The sequence below is a fragment of the Pelobates fuscus genome, chromosome 4 (genome assembly GCF_036172605.1).
Source record: "Pelobates fuscus isolate aPelFus1 chromosome 4, aPelFus1.pri, whole genome shotgun sequence".
Lineage (NCBI taxonomy): Eukaryota > Metazoa > Chordata > Amphibia > Anura > Pelobatidae > Pelobates > Pelobates fuscus.
In genome coordinates this window covers 268,711,473-268,730,483 of record NC_086320.1, presented here as the reverse complement: position 1 = coordinate 268,730,483, position 19,011 = coordinate 268,711,473, and the positions used below count along the sequence as shown (strand labels likewise).

The window sequence follows — 19,011 nt, the reverse complement described above, 5'->3', positions numbered from 1 at the left end:
TTCAAGGCCCTAATTAGGGTGTTTATAAGGGATTTTATTTGGAAGGAGGTTGTGTGGCCTGTGTAGGAGAGTTGGCAGTGAGTTCGGCTCCGCTAAAGAGGACTACAAAGGTAGTTCTGAGAACCTGTGCTGGGATTAGACACGATCCAATGCGTGTCTGAGTTGCGCTGCTTGACTTTATTCTTTAGCGTTTGGTAGGTTTAGTTCCCCTCGAGCAGTGTATTAATATAGTTTTGTTAGGCTAAGGTGTTGTTCGTGTCCCTACCAGAGAAATCATCTAAGTTTCTTATTTAATAGTTTTATCCTGTTTTGAGAGCAGCAAGAGGAAGAACTGGAGGGGGTATAGTAGTTTAGGGAAGCTAATTCATTTGTATAAGTTGGCCCTTCCTATGTAGGATATTGGCAAAAATTCTTTGAAAATGTTAGCTAAGATGGGAGGTATGTTCATTTTGTATAGGATGGATATGTTTTTTGGAATTTTGATTCCTAAGCATTTAAGTGTCTGTGGTTCCCATTTCAAGGGGAGTCCACCTGGCATTGACGGGAATGGCCGCCACCTAAACGCAGGCCTGTTTGATTTGTTCCAATTAATTTTGAGACCTGCCATTCCGCGAAATGATTTGAGTAGGTCAACTAGGGGTGGCAAAGAGTCTTGTGGATCAGTGGTGAAGACTAAGAGGTCATCAACAAAAGTTGTGACTTTCAAGGTGACATTGCCCATTAGAATCCCCCTAAATCCCTGAAGGGTTTCTAGGCTCGGAATAAAGGATCAATTGCTAGGTTAAACAATAAACAAGGTGAAAGCGGGCAGCTCTGTCGTACCCCTCTTTCTAGAGTGAAATAAAGGGAGTCAAGGCCATTGGTAGTAACACAAATCAGTGGGTTATGTTGTAGATGTTTTATGAAGTTTACAAAGCTGTGTCCAAAGTATCTTAATTTTAGTACATGCATCAGTTGGTGCCAAGTGATGTTATCGAAGGCCCTCTCTATGTCAAGTCCAACAAGAGACGGCGATTGCAAGCCCGAAACCCCATCTGCAATGCTAACCACGTCCACCATTGCTTTTAGGACCCCAATGACTGCCAGTCTCCCTCCGCACACAGCAAAAGTTGGTGAGAAGTCAGTAAGTTAGGTAGGAATGTTTGTATTCTCAGTGCTATGATTTTAGTGACAAGTTTAACTCCTTGCTTAAGAAACGAGATTGGTTGATAAGAGGCCAAAGCTTCCAAGTCCCTCGGGATAAGAATGACTCCAACCTGATTGAGAGTACCTACTGGAAGACCTTTAATATATATTTGGTTAAACAGGTTTTTGAGGATAGGATTAATTTGCAGTTTTAGCGTTTTGTAATATTCTGCTGTGAGGCCATCGGGGCCAGGTGCTTTCCCTGGTTTCAGTATTTTCATTCTATTTCCTCCTCTGTGATAGGTAGATAAAGTGATTTTTAATTAATGTATTAACTGGATATTGCAGGCATACAAAATACATTTAAATTGGACAATTACATAAGGATGTAAGTAAGCATGTATATATTTCTGCTTGCAATGTATTGAGTTTGAATCTTTGAGTGTATGCTGCTGTGTAAATGAATGCAGGATTTAATATTCTGAATATGTTTGATGAATTGAATTGTATTATTAAATAATGCTGTTTTTTATAATACTATAACAATGTTTACATGTGCTATCCTATCGAGGCATGCCAATTCATATGGTATGAGTAAGGAGCACTATTAAACAAGACCTTCGCTTAAAAAAATAAACTAGCCTTTAGTAAGATTTTCTGATCCAGATGTTAAAAAATGTAATGATTATCTGAGGGCAACTTCAGGGGAAAGCTTGCAAATTGTATGCTTGGACATGGATAAGTAAAGCCTGCATTTTGCTTAAAAAGTTTTTTTTATATAATTACTGGAAATTGAAAAAAAAAAAATTGCAATATTATTATAGATATGACATTCCTTTTATTGAACTTGGTAGAATAAAAGATGGAGTATACCCACTGGTATTTGAACCTTGCACACAGATTTCCAACGGAGCATATTAACTCACTGTGTGGTTTAATCGCAAGGAACATGATCTAAAAAGAATTACACATTTGTCAGATATATGCCATTTTGTATATTTGAAACAGCATTTTATTTTTATTATTATAATTTTTTGTATTTATTTATTTCTCTTTTTTTTTTTTAAACAAAAAACGTTTACATAGATATTATTAATATAAACTGCTGGTAATAGTATTGTTGTTATTATTTTTTGTAACAATAAATTCTAACAATTTACAGAATTATTATTATTATTATTATTAATTTATCGATAGACTTTATTTAAAGATGGTCAATTATTGGACAGTCAAATTTTAAAGAAAGAAGTTATTTGCGTCAGCTTATGCTCTGAGCCAATCATTAGCTCTCCATTCACAAAATGCTTGCGAAAGGTACAGATCTTTTTATGGATGGGGAGCTAATCAGCAGGATACCTGTCCTTTGGGAGTTCATAGCTGATTTTTTTAAAAGCAGACATGGATGGGGCAATGTAGAGCAGCACTGGAGAGCCAATTCTAAAGTTAAACCATTTGTGAACAGACCTCCTGACACCATAAAAACATAATTTTGATTAAGTTGTTATGGTGCCCTGTTTTGGCTTCTATATGTGATTTACCTTCAGGGGTTAAACTATTCATGAAGGGTTTAACCCCAAAGTTTCTCCAGGGATTCTTCGCTGTTTCTATCCATATCCTCTTTTCGGGGTGGGCTGCAATATAAGCCCTACCCTGAAAATAGGCCCTCCGGCCCTTTAAATGCCTCAGCCGCCTGAGAGAGCGCTCAGACGGCTCCGCACTGCCTCACCTCCCCTCCCCTGTAGTGTGGCCAAGCTCCTGTTCGGTCCGCGACCCGCCCAGACTGACAGGACTTACCGGACTTACCTTCAAAAAGAGGATGTGGATAGAAACAGCGAAGAATCCCAGGAGAAACTTTGGGGTTAAACCCTTCATGAATAGTTTAACCCCTGAAGGTAAGTAACCCCCAAGACCTCTTGGCACCATAACAACTTTCTCTTGATGATGTTGTTATTGTGCCTGGAGTGTATCTTTAACAACCAGAAGAAATGTTACTTAACTATAAGAGGCATAACTAAATGTTATATTCATATTTTAGACATAAGTGGATGGATAAAGCCTGAATCCAGTAGCAGATTTTCTTCTATTTATGTAACATTTCATGATAAATTTACATTTTTATTGTAGGCGTAGTACAGCAAAATATATTTGTTTCATACACGGGAGGAGAGACAGCGTGGAGGCCTTGAAGAGGGAGAGCCAGCTGACTCATATCAGCCCCAGCCACCCTCCTGCAAGGAAAAGGTAAGAAACAGGAGGGTGGCTGAAAAATGAGTTGCATGTGTGTGTGTCAGTATGTATGTCTGTCTGTATGTATGTCTGTATGTATGTATGTCAGCATGTATGTCTGTATGAATGTATGTCTGTATGTGTGTATGAATGTATGTATGTCTGTATGTATGTATGTATATCAGCATGTATGTCTGTATGAATGTATGTTTGTATGTATGTATGCATGTCAGTATGTATGTATGTCTGTTTGAATGTATGTCTGTATGTATGTATGTCAGTATGCACGTATGTCTGTATGTATGTATGTCTGTATGAATTTATGTCTGTATGAATGTATGTCAGTCTGTATGTATGTATGTTAGTGTCTGTATGTATGTCAGTATGTATGTATGTGTGTGTTTGTGTCTGTATGTCCTTGTATGTTAGTATGTATCTGTGTGTCACTATGTATGTCTGTGTGTTTGTATATGTGTGTATGTGTCAGTATGTATGCATATATGTGTGTATGTCTGTTTCAATATGTGTACTTTTAGTATGTATGTGTGTATCTTCGTGTGTGTGGGCGGGATATGGAGGTGGTCCCTGTGGGCAGACTTGGAGGCAGACCCCCGGGGGCCCAGACCCTGAGCTGAGTTAGGGGCCCAACAATTTCTGACGGCTGCCCTGCAGGTTTTTATTACCGTGTTTCTCCGAAAATAAGACCGGGTCTTATATTAATTTTAATCACAAAAAACACACTAGGGCTTATTTTCAGGGTAGGGCTTAGAGACAGTCTGTCAGCCGGTGTCCGCGCTGTGTAACCCCCCCCCCCCCCAGAGACCCTCACCTCCCCCTCCCTGTAATATTCTCCCCTCCCTCCCTCCCTCCCTGTAATACTCTCCCCCCTCCCTCCCTGTAATATTCTCCCCCCTCCCTCCCTCCCTGTAATATTATCCCCCCTCCCTCCCTCCCTGTAATATTATACCCCCTCCCTGTAATATTATCCCCCCTCTCTCCCTCCCTGTAATACTCTCCCCCTCCCTCCCTGTAATATTCTCCCCCCTCCCTCCCTCCCTGTAATATTATCCCCCCTCCCTCCCTGTAATATTATCCCCCCTCCCTCCCTCCCTGTAATACTCTCCCCCCTCCCTCCCTGTAATACTCTCCCCCTCCCTCCCTCCCTGTAATATTATCCCCCCTCCCTCCCTGTAATATTATCCCCCCTCCCTCCCTCCCTGTAATATTATCCCCCCTCCCTCCCTCCCTGTAATACTCTCCACCCTCCCTCCCTCCCTGTAATACTCTCCCCCCTCCCTCCCTCCCTCCCTGTAATACTCCCCCCTCCCTCCCTGTAATACTCCCCCCCCTCCCTCCCTGTAATACTCCCCCCTCCCTCCCTCCCCCCTCCAATCTTCTCCTCACCTCCCCTGTAGCGTGGCCGAGCTCCTCTCCGGTCTGCGACCCGGCCGGACTGACAGGAAGTGCACACTCAGTGTGCACTTCCTGTCAGTCCGGGCGGGTCACGGACCGGACAGGAGCTTGGCCACACTACAGGGAAGGGGAGGTGAGGGAGTGCGGCAGCCGTCTGAGCGCTCTCTCAGGCGGCTGAGGCATTTAAAGGGCCCTGCCTAGGTCTTATTTTCGGGGTAGGGCTTATATTGCAGCCCACCCTGAAAATTCAGCTAGGGCTTATTTTCAGGGTAGGGCATATTTTCGGAGAAACACGGTACTGTTGTTGCTATCACTTCTCTTTACATATTTTGTTAGCCTTATATTGGTTGTACTAATGACCTACCCAATTGCATTATGTGATAAGTTATTGTGAACTCTCTGTATGGACCCAGTGTTTTTATCTTTTTGTTTTTGCTCATTTGATACTTTATTCACATGTATATACTGTTTTTTTTACTGAATAAAAAAGTCAATTTGCAAATCTGAGTTTTTTTTACATTTAAATTCTTGATGAAATTTCACTGGGACTGAACTGACCAATATAACAATTTAGAGCTTTATATTTTCAGATTGTGCCTGGGCGCATAATATCAATCATCATATTTGTCAATAAATGTTATTAATTCAAATTCAAATTCACGGATGTCTTCACATGTTTTATAGTTTGTTGAAGTTATATCCTTACCAATTGCATCATTTTTTGTAATGACAGTGAAATTGAATGAATATTTTTAATAGGGTAGGTGCTAGAGGGGTTCTGGGCCACATGAATGCAGCCTAGAACCCAGACACAGTCATTGCTTGTATAAAAATTTAGCTTGAATGAGTCAGCATTTACACAGATTTTCTCTCTTATGCATCACTAAAGATGAGCCGTGGGGAAAAGCTTTATTCTCATTTGTTTACTCTGTTTAAAAGGACCAAACTTCTGGAATAAAAGGGAATCATGACATGTCACACATGTCATGTGTCCTTAAGGGGTTAAGTAAAGCCAAAATTATACATCTGGATATCCTTAAGACGCCAACTGCTACCTTATATTCAGGTAACAGCAGTTAAGAGTTCATTCACCTAGACTGCTTTTGCTATTTGTAGCTGCAAGATATGTTCCAGTCTCGTTCATGATTTAGGAAGTTAATTTGTGTGGTCTAGCTGATTTAGAGGTTGAGTAAAAATACAGTTAACTATAATTATAAATTAAAATAAAACAGTGTAATACAATTAAATATGACCTGGGCTCAACCTCAGTAGGCAAAAGTACATAAAAATATAAAACAAATAAAAACGAGAAAAAAATCCACAATTTACTGTGTATGTACAATACTGAATATACCAACATTACCAAAATAATTTATCAATTTGTTGGTAACTTCCAGTGATTTACATTCAGTGGTGTTATTAGTCACTAAACAGTGAGATGTAATGAATGACAGATGTTTTGCAAAGTAGGGACAAAAAATCTGGGCTGAAAGAAATAACACTCCACTCTCCAAAACAAAATAAATTAAAAAACACAGTTTAGAAGATATACCCAAAATAAAAATGTAATTATGCATTGGTGGTACATATAAAAACAGCATGCAAAACATGCAGTTGTTATTTTTTATTATTAGCTTGTCTCCTACCTGGCATCCATTCCTGTTACTGGTGACATCTGCGGACTTCTATGAAAGAATTGAAGGTGAAGATTATATCACCTATGTCTGGAACATAGAGCCGTCTGTCTACTCATTAAATTGTAGGTACATTTTAAACTATTCCTCTTACACTTACTATAAACGGAGAAGACCATTGTTTTTTCCTTTATTTCATATGGTGCACCTTACTACTATCCTACTGTGGAAAAGTATCAGAGTGAAATCCGACAAGTGGGGGATCTAAACCATTGTATCCTGATTAACCGCGAACTGGTTTAAGCTCCACTATATGTGCATTGCCAATTGTGAGTTGCCAACTGGCATATTGCACTATTGTTTTTTGCTGTTCTCCTGTTTTCCATTATATGTTACCAAGAAGTGAAACCTATGCCAGATATATCACACAAGGATTTATGAATAGAAGGAACACTATTCTGAGACTGTTTTTTATATACCCGGTACTCCATTTTTTGTGTGTTTATTCTTTTAAAATGATATTATCAGGTTTTATTGTATACTGTCTTGGTTGTTTTCCCATTAATATGGAAGCTATTCTGGCCACTGACTGTACAAGATCTTGTACAATATAGCACACTTGGTGTGCACATGTCATATAAGTTGTAAGCCATTTATAGGTAGCTTTTTGTGAGAAAACTTCTATTGCCAATAGTATCTCATTTCATGAAATAAATATGGATGAAGCCAAGCTGAAAGGTTATACAAGAGGCACAGTTTATGGTATTATGTTGCCCTCCCCCTCCCCCCCCCCCATATATTTTCATTACTTGCAAAAGGTGAACTACATATCCTGTACACTCCTGCTGGGCAAGAATTTATAGAATATTGAAAATAATGATTTGCTATTTGCATATTTGCATGTGTATCATAAAATAAAAATCTACAGATATGCACATTTAAAAAAAAATTGCACTAAATGTTGAACCAACCAGATAGACTGGTAACGCTATTTTTTCCTCAGAAATAATCTAGTATTACCTGAGTTGAATATTTTTTTTATATTAATTTTATGCATGTGATTATTAGATTGTTTTCATAATGCATTAAAAATGAGGATGGACACCTAACTGAATGAGGTCCATTATAGGTGCTTGCTTTTGTAAACTCTGCTGCCAATCTGGACATACAATTTTGAAAGGCCTACTAGCTTTAAAAACATAAGAAATAGAGAATGTGCCTGTTATTTCCCCATGGATGTCTTCTTCACACTCAGTGGCCTGCAGCTTGATGTATACACACTTCCCAAGGCAAAGTCATGCCTCCTTGCTAGGTTACATTGTTTTCATATTGGCACTTGATAAAATAGTTGCACACAATCCAGTGGGGGCATGAAATGGCAGAGGGGCCTTTTAAAGTGCAATAGGCATTTGTACACTTTGCTTGACCAGTGGAGATCATTGAAAGGCTCCAGATAAAATAAAGAAGGCAAATTAGGTGGACTCCAAACCTGTAATTGTAGCCCTTCTCAAGGATATATAAGATTAAGAACTAGACAAAGTGGAGTTTGTCATCACTGATGACTTGATGGAAGCATACAATTTAGACCAACATTCTCCAAACTGAGGTACAGTGCCTGAAAAACTAATCAATCTTGACCAGTAAAGAATGAATAGTACCATAAATAGGATTTTACCATGAACAGTTCTGCCAGAGCATCTGCAAGATTTTGTTCAGGCGTATTTTCTCAAAATGATGTCTTCCGTGATATCTACACCTTTAACCTCTTCACAGCCTAAGGACAATAAACACCACAGGTTATTATAGTATTTATGTACAAGAGCTGAAGTTGCTTGCCGGAAGAGACCCACCCATCAGTTGTTATTTTGGGGGAGGGTGGGGAAGGGCGAATAATTTACAGTAGTTCAGAAAAACAAATGTTCTCTTTTTGGAGGGAAGGGTAGTAAGCCAAAAATATAGGAAATAAAGTAGTGTCTCTTTAATTCTGTAATAGGTTTCAGTTCTGTGGGGCCCCTTACCCCCTAATTGGTAACTCTGGAGAAGCCTACTTGAGATCATCTATGCATGCCAAAAAATGGCGCTGGTTTGAAACCCACCCTGTTTTAGCAGGTTTTGCACATGCCTAGTGTTCTTTAACAAGAAATTTCCAGAATTTCAATTGCGTTGCCCAAGTTGGCAGAGCCAGCTGCCTATTAGTGGAGGCATGGTATGGCCTCTCCATTCAGGTGCTATCATTGGATGATAGCACTAGGTTTGGGGTTGCAGTGCCCATATGAGAGAGAAACAAGAAGCCATCTTTGGAGCAGCACAGGAGAGCACAGCAGCAGCAGCTCCCAGCCCCTGCCAAATGTAAGTTAATAATATTATCTTCTTCTCTAGTGACTGCCTGAGGACTGGTTGTGTGGTAGAAGCTACAGGATGTTTAAGTAAAGTTCAGTACTCACACGATTAAAACTACTGTGCAACTATCTTGGACCAGGGTGCATGTGTGGAATGTCAGGAACGCCCACTATTAGATAACATGTGTAAGAGATAAGTTTTAGTTTAATAATTGGATGTAACCATAGTAATGTAGGTGTAATTTCTGTATTCTCTGTATACGTATGGAATACATCATTTGTGGTATATATTCTTGTTTTCTTGTAAACGTGTGCTCAGTCGGGTATTCCAAGGCTATTGTCTGACTGAGATCTTTGCCGCTGCAAAAACAATAAATGGCCTTTGTTCTTCAATGACCTGTGTCTGGAGTGTTTGGAGTGTCCTTGTTTCATACCTGACCAGAGTTGATACCACAGTTGTAGTATGGTTATCACTGTCTTATACTCAGATCTAAGTATTTCATAGATATCTTTATATTGTACCCATCTTGTATTATGTGGGGACATCTCTGTATTATGCTCTGCTCTCTATATTGAATGAGTATCTCTGTATTCTATAGAGAGGAGTAGAGTTCTGGGGGAGGAGTCTGTCGCCCCACCATCTTAAAACCTCACCAGTCACCACTGTAAATGATACCCTATACTTATACTAAACATCTAATTGAATCTGTTTTACTCTCTTCTTTTCTAAAAATACCACCAGCACTTTCTCACCTTAGATGATAAGGTTAGTGCACATGGCAGTGGTTAGAAGTCACTTTATTGCATTAACCTTTAACCTCACAAAAAGCTACATCTTCCTATATTGCTACTTTGACGGATAAACTGCTCTTCTTGGAACCGCAATAAAGTAATCTCCTGCATTACTGGCAGAGTGAATTAAGTCTGTCAAATCCTCATTGAATTATCTGTATACTATGCACACTGTTTTTCTTTTATCTAGACTTAAGCAGATATTCTGTACTGTGAGTAACTAAGCTAATTCTATGTTAACCAATAAGATATGTTAAATTAATTAGCAGCCTCTAGAGTAAGTAATTTAATGTTCAAACATAGCAACAACATAATTAATCTCAAGAAATTTTTTGTTTTCTTTGTTGAGTAAATACAATATATTCCACAGTCTGTCTGATGACACCTTAACCAATACCTGGGATTACACCTGTCTTAATGTCCACTTTAAACGTTTCCTCTATTGGCACTACATAAGAGGTTTACCTTATGGTATAAAACATGTGCTTTATTCCAAAAGGAAAACAGGAAAGGATGTTGTTATAGGTTAATGATCAAGAGAAGGATATTTTCAGCAAGAATAATAAGCTTCAATCAGTAGATAATAAGGGTGTGTAACATAGCTTCTTCATTGTGGTCTACATAAGGCATTCTCAAAAAGTTTAACCCATTATACCAATTAGTTAACACATTCAAGTCATTTGTTTCATAGGTGGCATTTAGTATCAGTGACATTATTCAATATAAACCATACCTGGGACTCATTATTGTCAACAGACTGCAATCCTAGAAAATATGGGGTGATCATGCCAAATTATCATTGAATTCTATATGGATGTCTACTTGTCAATCAGCATACACACAATTTTGAGATTTCTACAATCTGTGAAAATTACTTTACTTTTATTTTATTTCCTCTTAATGTATTCCAATAGGTTAAAAGCATAGCCTAGACGCTGATTGGTTAGTCAACCAGAAATGGGAAGTGTGCATCCCTTCTCACCATTTCCAATGTCCACCTGATTGTGGTCAATAACCTCTCATTGGAATAAGCAGCTCATATTTTGTTGGATAATGTCACTATTTGTCCCCATGGATACACTATATAAGATCACACAGTTGGAATGTAAATTATTGTAACACTATAAGTCATCTTACTTATCCATCTGTTTTGTTGTGTATTATAACTGTAACAAAGTTTGTATTTTGCTGAATACTTTAATGTGATGTATTGAGGTACAAAAGAGGTTCTACACCAATGTAGACTGTCCCTTGGTTACATTTGTTACCTCACCACTTCCTTTTTCTTTATGACACTCAAAATAAAAAAAAGGGGGGAAATAATATAGTATAGCAAGTTTAACAAAATATCAAGAAATGATAAAAAAAAATAAAATTAAATTAATTCACAAAAGTGAAGCACATAGGAGTGAGTAAATATGGTGGTGGCCACAGTGGCATCAAATACCTAATGCCTTGCTAAAAGGAACAATTGTTGTCAGGTCCTTTGGGGCAGACTATTATGGGATGTAGGTTGTAATAAATTGAAAAAACTATTCTTCAAGCTTGATACTGAACAATGTCAGACTTCCATTAAGAGTATGTTTAAGTCCCACACCATTATTAATGTATTAAAGAGTTTCTCCAAGCACTATGACTACTTCAGTGATTTGAAGTGGTCATAGTGCTTGGAGTCTTCATGAGCAGCATTTCACAAGAAATGCTAAACTTATAGAGATACAGAACTTTGCAGCGTCAGGTGTAATTACTCCTCCCGGAGTGTCATTAGCAGAGAGTTTTGGGCTGCTAATGTCAGTTTTATGCATCTGTCGTCAGCCCACCTAGCATACTGTAGATTGGTGACCAAAGGTGGAACTGTACCCCCTCCATGTTGGCCTTTGTCTTCCCTCAGTCCTACTCCATAACATGATCCCCTATAACAAAGTGGTGTAATGTGACCAAAGGAGAATAAGGCTGCTGAGAGAACTAAATAAAGAATCCTTTAATTCTGTCTCTTTTTTTTTGTGCCAGGAAGGGTTATTCCATCCAAAAGAACTCTGATTTTGATTGCCGTAACCCTTCAACTCATTAAATCCCATTTTTAACAATTTATTTTTTTCTAAAAAATCTTGTAACATGAGATGTCATGACGTAAAATGCAGGATTCATAGCTAACTCTTTAAATCACAGTATTGTTTATTTTTATTTTTTTGCTGATTGCTCATTAGAGAGACTGAAAAAAAACAAATTATACACATTTACAAAAATATAATTTTTCCATTTATTGTATTCAACCTTTGAAGACCTATAGGAATTATACAAGAACAAGTTTCTATCAGGGTTATTTATTCAAATTCAAGCTGTAGTGAACTGAAAATCTGTATTGCAAAGTTAGGACTAATACAAAATCAAGCTGTGACTATGGCTGAATTAGAAAATTTCTCCAAATGAGCTACCATTACCTACATTTTACTATTCAGGGTTCAGTTTGTGACAATTTAGAATTTAATGACTAATCCTAGAAGAACAAACATGAATTTGTTTGGTACAGTCAGGGTTATTCCTTAAAGGGACATAGTCACCAGCAGGGGCGTACCTGGAGCATTTGCATTTCATTTTTAAAAATTGCACAAATATGTAAATTTAAAAAAAAATCTGTCCAGCCCCCTACTATAAAACCCCTCTCCTGCCCGCAGTTCTACAAAATGCATGTCCTGCCCCCGTTCTACAAAACCCCTGCACACCCCTATCCACAAATCCCCTGCTCAGCCCATTTTAAACAAAATCCCTGTCCCCCTATTACAAACCCCTGCACCCCCTTCCATAAACCTCCTGCATCCCCCCTTCCCAAAAACCTGTATTTCCTTCTAAAGTCCCTGCTCAGCTTCTTACAAAATAATTATTTTTCTTTACACAACAATATTAGCAACAGTCTTCAGAGTCCAGTCCCAGGCACATAGTCACTCGCACACAGTCACACACACGGTTACAGGCAGACAGCCACACACAGTTCAAGATAGACAGTCAGTCACACAAACAGTTATAGACAGACACGCATACAATTACAGGCAGATAGACACACACACACACACACACACACACTCTCTCTCTCTCTCTTCGCCAGTCACAGGCAGAGAGTCACACACATAGTCACATGCAGACAATCACACACAGACAGTCACAGGCAGACAATAACACACACACAGCCACACATTTACACACACACAGTCACAGGCAGCATTCCTAAATCACAGGCAGACAGTCACGGGCAGACAATCACACACACACAGTCACAGTTACAGGCAGGTAGTCACACACACACACACACACACACACACACACATCCACCTCCACAACCCCAATATTAGTCCTCATATAGGTCTGCCATTTACCTAATTTACCCTAACCCTCCCAAACTAGAATCCCTTATGTACCCCTTTCTCCTCAATTCACATCATGACATATCTTCCAATTAACCGCTTCCAGGTTCCCTGTGTGCACCTTTTTTAAAATGTTTTTTCAGCTACTTCTGCTCTACACAGTTACAAAGTGAGTCACACAACACTCACAGATAGGGGCACACATTCATACACACATTGCTCTCAGTCACAGAGATCATAAATTCATAGACATATACATAACAATTATATTCTTGCGGTTAAATAAAATCACATCAAATCAGAAATATTCTCATACACATATAAACATTCACAGTGATACTTACACACGCACAGATATACACCTATAGACATACTCATAGATGCACAAAATCACACAAACACATTCAGATACAGACTTACAATTAGTCAGTCACACATTTATACTCACAGAGACAACACACACACACACACACCCAGTCATAGACCCGGGTACCCACTCACAGTCACAGACCCAGATACCCACTCACATTCACAGACCCAGATACCCAGTCACAGACCCAGGTATCTACTCACAGACCCAGATACCCAGTCATAGACCCATGTACCCACTCACAGTCACAGACCCAGATACTCACTCACATTCACAGAGCCAGATACCCACTCACAGTCACTCATGGAGACACAACATGGATGGTACACTCTCAGTCCTTGTAGCTCCTCAGCACACAATTACCACAGATCTCCTGTGGCTGAGTGCCACTAATTCCACTTCCTTTCTGCCCTATAGCATTCCTTACTGTAACAAGTATTATGTGGGTTGTTGCAGCTCCTACCTATAGGAGCTGGAGCCAGCCTTCAGAGTGGAAGCTTGTTTCCCACTCCCTTGTGGTCTGATAACACGTGGTACCGTGTCATATAATAGGAGGGCTGATTGAGAGCAAGGGGGTGGAGCTTTGTAGACAGCAACCAATTAAAATGCTACAGAGCTGTTACAATGCCTAAGGGAGGTACTGCAGCATTCAGGATTTGATAGTGTGCCGTAGCAGCATCACTGCTGTTCCAAACACCGAGTTACATAGTGAGTTACTTAGGAACATAGAAATATAGAATGTGATGGCAGATAAGAACCATTCGGCCCATCTAGTCTGCCCAATTTTCTAAATCCTTGCATTAGTCCCTGGCCTTATCTTATAGCTAGGATAGCCTTTTGCCTATCACATGCAAGCTTAAACTCCTTCACTTTGTTAACCTCTACCACTTCAGCTGGAAGGCTATTCCATGCATCCATTACCCTCTCAGTAATACTTCCTGATATTATTTGTATACCTTTGCCCCTCTAATTTTGTTGTGAGTTGTGAGGGACGGCTGCTGTGTGTGCAGTTGTGCTATCGGTGTTCGGTCAGAAATATTTAAAAATCGAAGTCTCTGGCCAGATGTCAGAGAATCAAATATAAGTAACATCCCAACAGCCCTCAATTCTTCCTCTTTCTTTGATGTGAACGGAGATGGTCAATTTAACATGAACGAATAACTGATGAACTTGATAAACGTCCAGTTAAGTCCAGAAACAACTTTGACAGACGAAATTTGTCCACCTGGTATTACATGATATTTCATACTGAAAAGAAGAAGAAACAAGTGAAAGGAACTTGTAGTGAACTTCATGTAATACATATACTGTGAACAATACCCATTATATTAATACATTTGTATAATGTTTATGTCTCATTTCCCTTTATAAGATGCTTATCACATCTACTCTATGATTCAAGTGAAACTTTAATCACAGGGGATTTAAAATTACTATTACTAACTAAGTTAAATCTTATCTCACTACATAACTATTGACATCTACTTTTTTGAAATGTGTCTTAGTTTTAATTTCTCCTTCATCTATGTATATTTGAAGGTCCAAAAAATCAACGGACTGACGGCTGTAGTTACTCTCCAATTTAATACCCCATGTGTTGTCATTAAGTTCAGACAAGAAGGGTAGTAGGGACTCTTCGTCTCCCCTCCAGGTTAAAAAAAAAGGGGAGGGGAGACGAAGAGTCCCTACTACCCTTCTTGTCAGAACTTAATGACAACACATGGGTATTACATTGGAGAGTAACTACAGCCGTCAGTCTGTTGATTTTTTGGACCTTCATATATACATAGATGAAGGAGAAATTAAAACTAAGACACATTTCAAAAAAGTAGATGTCAATAGTTATATTGAGGAGACAAGCTGCCATTTTTCACCCTGGCTTACCAACGCACCTAAAGCACAATTGATGAGGATCAGGTGAAACTGTACTGATAATGAAGTGCAATCTTGCAAAATTCTCAATGATTTTAAACAAAAAGGCTATAAAGCCCAACTATTAGATAAAGCTCAATGTGAAGTTGCTCTAAAGGATAGAGAGTCACTCCTACAGTATAAAACACCGCCCACTGAGACAGAGGAACTGAATCTACTGTTCATTTGTGATTTCAGCTGCCAGAGTTATAAATTAAAAATAATTTTCCAGAGATACTGGCCAATTCTACAAAATGATACGTTCCTGAATAAGGTCTTACCAAATAAACCTATTCTCACCTATAGAGGAGTTCCCAGTTTAAGGACTAATTTAGTACGTAATCATATAAAAGTACGTGCAACGATTAAAAATGTCTTTAATCAAAAGAATGGCTTCTATGGCTGTGGCACATGTGGTGCTTGCAGAAATAGCGGTCAAAAAAAAGAGACATATAACTTCATTCTCTACCTGTGAGTCTCAATTTCAAAGCAAACAGCCTAATAACTATAAAATAAATCAACGTATAACTTGCTATTCTAAACGAGTCATCTATCTTATCACATGTCAATGTGGTTTAACCCCTTAAGGACCAAACTTCTGGAATAAAATGGAATCATGACGTGTCAGACATGTCGTGTGTCCTTAAGGGGTTAAGTGATGTAGGTAGGACCACTAGATCCCTCTATATAAGAATACAGGAGCATATCCGTAATATTAGGAAGGGTTTTGATAAACACAGCCTTTCAGCACATTTTAAACATAAGCACAATTGTGACCCAACCCAATTGACATTTATGGGTATTCAAATTGTTAACATAGAAACATAGAATGTGACGGCAGATAAGAACCATTCGGCCCATCTAGTCTGCCCAGTTTTCTAAATACTTTCATTAGTCCCTGGCATTATCTTATAGTTAGGATAGCCTTATGCCTATCCCACGCATGCTTAAACTCCTTTACTGTGTTAACCTCTACCACTTCAGCTGGAAGGCTATTCCATGCATCCACTACCCTCTCAGTAAAGTAATACTTCCTGATATTATTTTTAAACCTTTGTCCTTCTAATTTTAGACTGTGTCCTCTGGTTGTGGTAGTTTTTCTTCTTTTAAATATAGTCTCCTCCTTTACTGTGTTGATTCCCTTTATGTATTTAAATGTTTCTATCATATCCCCCCTGTCTCGTCTTTCCACCAAGCTATACATGTTAAGATCCTTTAACCTTTCCTGGTAAGTTTTATCCTGCAATCCATGAACCAGTTTAGTAGCCCTTCTTTGAACTCTCTCTAAGGTATCAATATCCTTCTGAAGATATGGTCTCCAGTACTGCGTACAGTACTCCAAGTGAGGTCTCACCAGTGTTCTGTACAATGGCATGAGCACTTCCCTCTTTCTACTGCTAATACCTCTCCCTATACAACCAAGCATTCTGCTAGCATTTCCTGCTGCTCTATTACATTGTCTGCCTACCTTTAAGTCCTCAGAAATAATCACCCCTAAAACATCAATTGGAGGGGTGAGGATCCAATAAGGAAGATGGGACAACAAGAGATGAGATTTATTTTCAATCTCAACACTATGATTCCCACCGGCCTTAATGGCGATTTTGAAATGTGTCATTTTTTATGATATTATCCCGAACAGCATGTATTAATCCTCTATGTTTATTATATATTTGGAGTGAATAGATTCATTTCCCTTTATAAGATGCTTATCACATCTACTCTATACGATTCAAGTGAAACTTTAATCACAGGGGATTTAAAATTGTAGATTATACTAGCTTTAGTGTAACTATAATCTTAATTTTATTAATGACAGGAGGCGAATATTTGCTTAAGTCTCTCTTTACTAGAACTCCACAGCAGCACATTAACAGAGAGATAAACACCAAAGACAAAAACATAAGGTATCTATATAAGGCTCCTCCTAAGCCACCATTTCCTCTTTCACGCTGCGACAACGTAACGTACACAACAATGACAATAACTAAATAAAGAAAAATTCACAACATAACGATGAAGGTCATCTGGAAAAACTTCGGATAATGGATGAACTTGATCTTTATCCCGCCAAACGGCCGATCCTATGAACTGAAGTCGAACCATTAAACTGAAACGAAATAAACAGAATCGAAAACACTGATTAGTGAACGAAATGTACTGATAAAACATAAATCCCACGATCCAGTACTGATAGAATAAAGACACGAAATCCATACTAATGACCGTCAATACAGTATAACATGCACTTCCCACAACATCACCCCAGACTAACCAACCTAGCCCAGATAATCAGACAAATCAACAGAAATACAATCAATGCAATCCATCCAAAACAAGGGGGGGGGGGGGAAGAAATCAAATTGGGTGGGAAATATTCGCCTCCTGTCATTAATAAAATTAAGATTATAGTTACACTAAAGCTAGTATAATCTACAATTTTATAGCATGACAGGAGGCTTCATATTTGCAGTTTTAACGCTCCGACAGCAAAGCAAAAGAAGCATGTTCCGACGGTCTAAAGTAAAATAGGCGAAAAAACTACACGGGACCCGTCCGCCGAACGCAAAATGTCCTGAAGGGAAGCGCTCGCCAAAAAAGCTCCGGAAGCTGCGGCGCCCCTAACCAAAAGCGCTCCGAAGGTCGCATCCACGCCCGCCAGAGCCAAAAGACATCTTATCCATCGCGCCAGTGCCTTCGCTACACGAAGCTTAGGCGAGTCTTAGAAGTAAGGGCATGATACAACCGTCGAATCCGACTTGGTACGTCTAAGCACCTTGACGGAGACCCCCTCTGGAGAAAAACGAGAAAGCGCCGACATCGAAGGCCCGGACATCCGAAACACATCTGAACAAGACCAGACACAAGAGGGCAAATTTCGCTGAAAGCTGGCGAAGAGAAAGGTCCTGGTTATCAGGCCAATTCCGAAAGAACGCCAAAACCAAACGCACGTCCCAGAGGGAAGAATACTTGGGCGCCGGAGGGCGCACCAGTCTCATTCCACGCAGGAGCCTGCAGACTAGCGGATCCTGGCCGATGGGGAAAAACCCGAAGCGGGACAAGTGCCGTCGAGATAGCTGATCTAACCACGATAACCAAGCGATATGACCGACCCAGGTCAAAGACAAGAGACAAGAAACTCAGCACGCTAGATACAGGGCCCGTAAAGGGATCGGTATCCCGCTCCAAGCACCAGCGAAACCAGGAGCTCCATGTTGAGAGATAACACCTCTAGTGCTCGAAACCGAGTGGTTGATGTATTGCACCGCCGAACCATTGTCCATCCGAAGGAGCACGCATCAGTCCGACAGATGCTTCGCCAGGCTCCGAATTGCCAACGAACCTGCAATCAACCCCAGGCAATTGATGCGGGATTCCGATCTATTGTCTGACCACGGGCCCCCCGTGGACCTCGTCGTGCACGAGGCACCCCAGTCCCAAAGACTCGGATCCGACTCCTACACGAGATCCAGGGTCATCCCGAATATCGCCTTGCTGTTCCAGGCGGATATATGCGGGAGGCACCAGCTCAATCCGGCCTGCACGTCCGAGGCCAAGGAGATCATCTGGTCCTAAGAGGGTCTCTTGCGTAGAGAGTGCGCCTTCAGCCGCTGCATGGCCCTGTAATGTAGTGGGCCTGGGTAGAACGCCTGTATCGAGGCCAAGAGGAGACCCACCACGCGAGCCAACCTCCGGAGGGGAGTTCGGTCTTGTCGAAAACACGTCTGATCTCCTTCCGAATGGTCGTTATCTTCGCCACAGGCAGGCGGAGAATGCAGTCTTGCGCAACGACTATGAAACCCAAGAATTCCACCGTCTGCGCAGGCTCCAAGGCCGATTTC

General features: G+C 39.9%; 1 long non-coding RNA gene across 1 annotated transcript in view; it reads left to right on the top strand.

Moving 5' to 3' along the window:
• LOC134608014 (uncharacterized) overlaps positions 1-19,011 on the top strand; it is a 113,784-nt gene that overhangs the window by 68,476 nt on the left and 26,297 nt on the right. The window contains exon 2 of the long non-coding RNA XR_010090707.1: positions 6,399-6,527. This is a non-coding gene — a long non-coding RNA (uncharacterized LOC134608014). The remainder of the gene's footprint in view (positions 1-6,398; positions 6,528-19,011) is intronic.